This window comes from Girardinichthys multiradiatus, chromosome 15, assembly GCF_021462225.1.
Source record: "Girardinichthys multiradiatus isolate DD_20200921_A chromosome 15, DD_fGirMul_XY1, whole genome shotgun sequence".
NCBI classification, from domain to species: domain Eukaryota; kingdom Metazoa; phylum Chordata; class Actinopteri; order Cyprinodontiformes; family Goodeidae; genus Girardinichthys; species Girardinichthys multiradiatus.
Window position 1 is genome coordinate 6,992,906 of NC_061808.1, and position 6,000 is coordinate 6,998,905.

The window sequence follows — 6,000 nt, forward strand, 5'->3', positions numbered from 1 at the left end:
TCACTTTATCCACTTTATAGGCGTCATTCTTGCCTGACATATACATATTAAATGATAATTATACTTCAGGATTTTTAACCTTTTAAGGGCTATTATGCTTCCATAGCCCAACATTAAATGGAAAATTAGCTTTCTTTTGGGAAAACTTAGTTAATGAGCTCTTAGAGAATGAGTAATTTTATAGTTTTACTGCCCATTTTAGAATGTAAAAATAACAGTGAATAATGTGTAGTAATACATTAGTTGGTGTAACAGGTTTTATTTTGTACATTTTAATTTTCTCAACAGATTCTTTCTAACATTGCTTTACAACATTGTCGATGGATTCCAGGTTCTTTTTTTATTAGTTACGCAAAAAATCCGCAGTTGATCAGGGGCAATGACGTAAATTAGATAAAAAAAATTTTTAAAATCATAATCAAAGATTTAATTTACAAACCTAAAGTTTCAACTTTCTTTGATTCAAGACCCTTTTCTGCCTTACACCTTAACCAGGACTTCACACGTGTATGCTCATTGCACATGCATCTGAGCACCGGACGTCTTCTAAATGCTAAAAATCACATACAGGTCCTTCTCAAAAAATTTGCATATTGTGATAAAGTTAATTATTTTCTATATTGTAATGATGAAAATTTAATATTCATATATTTTAGATTCATTGCACACTAACTGAAATATTTCAGGTCTTTTATTGTCTTAATACGGATGATTTTGGCATACAGCTCATGAAAACCCAAAATTCCTATCTCACAAAATTAGCATATTTCATCCGACCAATAAAAGAAAAGTGTTTTTAATACAAAAAACGTCGACCTTCAAATAATCATGTACAGTTATGCACTCAATACTTGGTCGGGAATCCTTTTGCAGAAATGACTGCTTCAATGCGGCGTGGCATGGAGGCAATCAGCCTGTGGCACTGCTGAGGTCTTATGGAGGCCCAGGATGCTTCGATAGCGGCCTTTAGCTCATCCAGAGTGTTGGGTCTTGAGTCTCTCAATGTTCTCTTCACAATATCCCACAGATTCTCTATGGGGTTCAGGTCAGGAGAGTTGGCAGGCCAATTGAGCACAGTGATACCATGGTCAGTAAACCATTTACCAGTGGTTTTGGCACTGTGAGCAGGTGGCAGGTCGTGCTGAAAAATGAAATCTTCATCTCCATAAAGCTTTTCAGCAGATGGAAGCATGAAGTGCTCCAAAATCTCCTGATAGCTAGTTGCATTGACCCTGCCCTTGATAAAACACAGTGGACCAACACCAGCAGCTGACACGGCACCCCAGACCATCACTGACTGTGGGTACTTGACACTGGACTTCTGGCATTTCCTTCTCCCCAGTCTTCCTCCAGACTCTGGCACCTTGATTTCCGAATGACATGCAGAATTTGCTTTCATCCGAAAAAAGTACTTTGGACCACTGAGCAACAGTCCAGTGCTGCTTCTCTGTAGCCCAGGTCTGGGGGATGCGGCACCTGTAGCCCATTTCCTGCACACGCCTGTGCACGGTGGCTCTGAATGTTTCTACTCCAGACTCAGTCCACTGCTTCCGCAGGTCCCCCAAGGTCTGGAATCGGCCCTTCTCCACAATCTTCCTCAGGGTCCGGTCACCTCTTCTCGTTGTGCAGCGTTTTCTGCCACACTTTTTCCTTCCCACAGACTTCCCACTGAGGTGCCTTGATACAGCACTCTGGGAACAGCCTATTCGTTCAGAAATTTCTTTCTGTGTCTTACCCTCTTGCTTGAGGGTGTCAATAGTGGCCTTCTGGACAGCAGTCAGGTCGGCAGTCTTACCCATGATTGGGGTTTTGAGTGATGAACCAGGCTGGGAGTTTTAAAGGCCTCAGGAATCTTTTGCAGGTGTTTAGAGTTAACTCGTTGATTCAGATGATTAGGTTCATAGCTCGTTTAGAGACCCTTTTAATGATATGCTAATTTTGTGAGATAGGAATTTTGGTTTTTCATGAGCTGTATGCCAAAATCATCCGTATTAAGACAATAAAAGACCTGAAATATTTCAGTTAGTGTGCAATGAATCTAAAATATATGAATGTTAAATTTTCATCACGACATTATGGAAAATAATGAACTTTATCACAATATGCTAATATTTTGAGAAGGACCTGTAGACATAACTGTTCTACTCAGTCTCAGTGGGATTCCACAGGCTGCCAGTTCTTGACAGCAAGATAAATAATAATCCTCTGATGGATGCCGCTGTGAAGTGAAAGCTCAAGAAAGATTTAATAAAATCCGATAGAATCTAATTAAAGTGGCTTGAGTGTGTGTAAGTATGTTATGAAATAAATGTGTGTATCTGTGCTGTAGTCGGATGAGAACTTCTGTTTTGTTACGACTGTTCATGTTTGTCTGTGTTTTTGCTCTGCGTGTTTTCATCGGCATTCATGCAAATTAGATGCTGTTTAAATGACATGTTGAAACTGTGCTGTGTTGTATGAAGATAAACACAATTTGCAAATATCAGCTCGTAAAATAAAACACTGCACCTTAAAAAACTCTTTTACTAACGTTATTATTAATATTGTTATTGTTGTTATTATTATTAGAGATGCACCGATCATAAGGCTTTGCTTTGAGGTTTGTTGATTCTGACTTTTTCATTATTATTCTACCAACTAAAAGGAGAGCAACAGACATTAAGGAGCAAACAATTGCTACATTGCATTTAGCAGAGATAGAGAAAATAAAGGCATTGCAAGATTATCCCCAGTTATGTGTCAAAACCTCATAAAAATATTTTTCAAACCTAAACAGGGCATAAACATTCAGGCTGTTGATTGATTAATTTGTAGACTGAAGACTGTGGGAGTTCTTAGTTTTTCAGTATTTGATCTTCCAATCACTCTTAAGATTCAGCCAAGTTATTGAAAAACTGCCAGATTTTAATCTCCAGACATTTTATTGGTACATGAATTATATGATATTTGATATAATTTATTACTTACTGTTAGTATTTTTAGTTTGGCATTTGTTGTGAATTTGTTTTGTTTTATGTCTACAAAAGGGTAATTTATTCTATTTTGTATTTAAAATTAGATCTTAGCAAAACATTAGAATATAGTAAGTAGGAATTTCTGAAAACAGGTTTGAGCATCAATTTTTTAAATTATACTTTTTTGCTTTCAATATACTCTTTTTTGACGAATCAGACACTTTTGCTGATAAAGAATTTCAGTTCTGCTGCTTGATTCTCCTTTTATTGCCATACATTTTCATGAATACGAAGCACTTTTCTGAATGCATTGTGTTAAGTATCAAGTTTGGTGCAGAGTGGATATTATGGTGTGTGTATTATGGTAGGAGCTGGACTTGGCCTCCTAGTTCCAGTAAAAAAAAACTCCTATTACTTCATTGTACAAATACATTTTGGACAATGTCATGCTCCCAACTTTGTGCGAGGTTTAGGAATAGTAACTTCCTGTTTCAACTTGACTGAGAACCAGTGTGTAAAGCAAGGCCAACAAAGACAAGGATGAGGAGTTTGGTTTGGAAAAACTTAACTGACATCCACAGAGTCCTGACCTCAACCTAATAGAACACCTCTGGCATGAAATGGACGGTGACTGCTAATCATCATTGTGAGGTCAACATCAGTGTCTGGCCTCATATAAGATGCTTAATCAAGAATGGTTTGAAGTTCCCATGAACACACTTCTAAAACCCATGGAAAGCCTTCATGGGAGAGTATAAGTTGTTTCAGCTGGAAAGGGTCTGCAGACATCATATAACATCCTATGGGTTAAGAATCATAGAACCATACCAGAACTCTGCATCTGTCAGCTTGAGCTGTCAATATGTGCCACAAACAGATATTTTTTTAAATTATCAGTTTCCCAATTACCAGCTTGATTCGCAACATGAGGTTTGAATTCTGTCATCACTGCAGCTGAAACAAGATATGAAAGCAGACGTTTGCCAACCAGGCATTTCATTATCTGTACCAAAAGCTCAACAGCTTATTTACAACTTACAAGAAGCTGTGATTCAAAGCTCAAACAAATTTTAGAAATGACACGAAACCCTTGTATAAAACAATTTCTTTTATTTTTCTGTTTTCTGTCTTGGTTTCTCACGACATTACAACACATTACCACCAAGGGAGTAAAGTATTGAAGCAGGCACCTCATCAATGGCACTGCATGATTTCTCTGAGGGTTGTGCGACTCTCAAACACACCAGCTTTCATCTGGTTGCTGTCAGACTCCAGCAGAGATGCTATTGCCAGGACAAGAGAGCTGGGAGATGATGGGATTGATTTGGTTTCTGTAGAAATCAGTTAATTTTCCATATAAGACATTTTACAGAGAAGTTAGGGATTTGTACATACAGTTGTCGATCGGATCATCTGATTCATCAGATAGAGGAATAGTAATTATTGGTTTTAATTTATTTGTCTAGATAATAAACATCATCAAGAGGTCTGTCTGATTTTCCTTTAATGTGTTTATTTTTTCTCACGCAAACTAAACTGCAAAGTGCCAAATATATTTTTCTTGACAAAAAAGACCTTCCTAACAAGATTCTGTCGAGTGGATATGTGGCTGCCTATTGGCAACAAAGATAAAGGATATATAGAGCACTTTTGGTACAAAGATCATCATTGTAGAAAATGTGGGTGAGCTTTATGTGAGTTAAGAAGGAACATTTTATTTATATAGCCCCTTTGAGTGATAAAAGTATCACCGTGTGCCTCACAGTATAATATAAAACACCTAATGCAGAGAAAGCACAGGTAGGGACAACAGATTTGTCCTCACTTACCTGTTGGAAACCCTTTTTGCCCCAGGGTTAAGAAAAATGTAAATCCTGGATTTAAGGGAAGATAACAATCTACAGATAGTATGAGCAGGGAGGCAACAGCCAGACCAAAGAGGTGCCCATGAGTGCTATGAACATTAAGTTTATAAGATAATAAAATGCATTTTATTTTGTTGGAATAATTGTATATACTTATACTCGTACTCGTCGTCTTCCGCTTTATTAGGGACCGGGTTGCGGGGGCAGCAGACTCAGCAGAGACACCCAGACGTCCCTCTCCCCAGACACCTCCTCCAGCTCCTCCGGGGGGAGCCCAAGGTGTTCCGAGGCCAGCCGAGAGACATAGTCCCTCCAGCGTGTCCCGGGCGGGCCTCCTCCCGGTGGGACGTGCCTGGAACACCTCCTGAGGAAGGCGTCCAGGAGGCATCCGGTATAGATGCCCCCATTACTGTGGCAGCCGCACCGATCCGTCTGTCGATCTCCCGCTCCATTCTTCCCTCACTCGTGAACAAGACCCCGAGATACTTAAACTCCTCCACTTGAGGCAGGAACTCCCCTCCAACCTGAAGAGGACAAGCCACCCTTTTCCAGTCGAGAACCGTGGCCTCAGACTTGGAGGAGCTGATCTTCATCCCAGCCGTTTCACACTCGGCTGCGAACCGCCCCAGTGCATGTTGTAGGTCTGTATTTTCAAACTATTGCAAAGTATTTAAACTATATCAGTCTACCATGAAAAATAAAAAACATTCAATCTACCAAGCAGTGGACATCCCTGAAAATACACCCGACACTGATATCCACAGATTAGATAAATAAATAAATAACCTCTCTCTCCAAATGTACTTCTTGCAGCTGCAACTAGATTTTTTTCTCAGTGTCTTAGCAAATTGAAGAGAAATGATTGACTGCTGTGTGGTAGCATATCAGAATTTTAGCTTCTCTTCCAACCACCACATGTGTACCATTAGCTTAAAGGGACTGAGGCCAAAAGAGATGTTATGAGAACAATAACTGTTGAAAGGCTAATGAAGGTTGAGTTTTGTGAAAGACTGTGTCCTCAGAAAACCATTTTGACACACACACCTCTGTTCTGGAGTTACACCCTCTTAAGTAAAACGCAGACTGTTTATGTGTTGAAAAGTGAAACTTGCACTACTTGCACCACTGTATTGCTCACCAATATAACGTAGACTATTCTGAATGGAAGTGTTGCTGGGAGA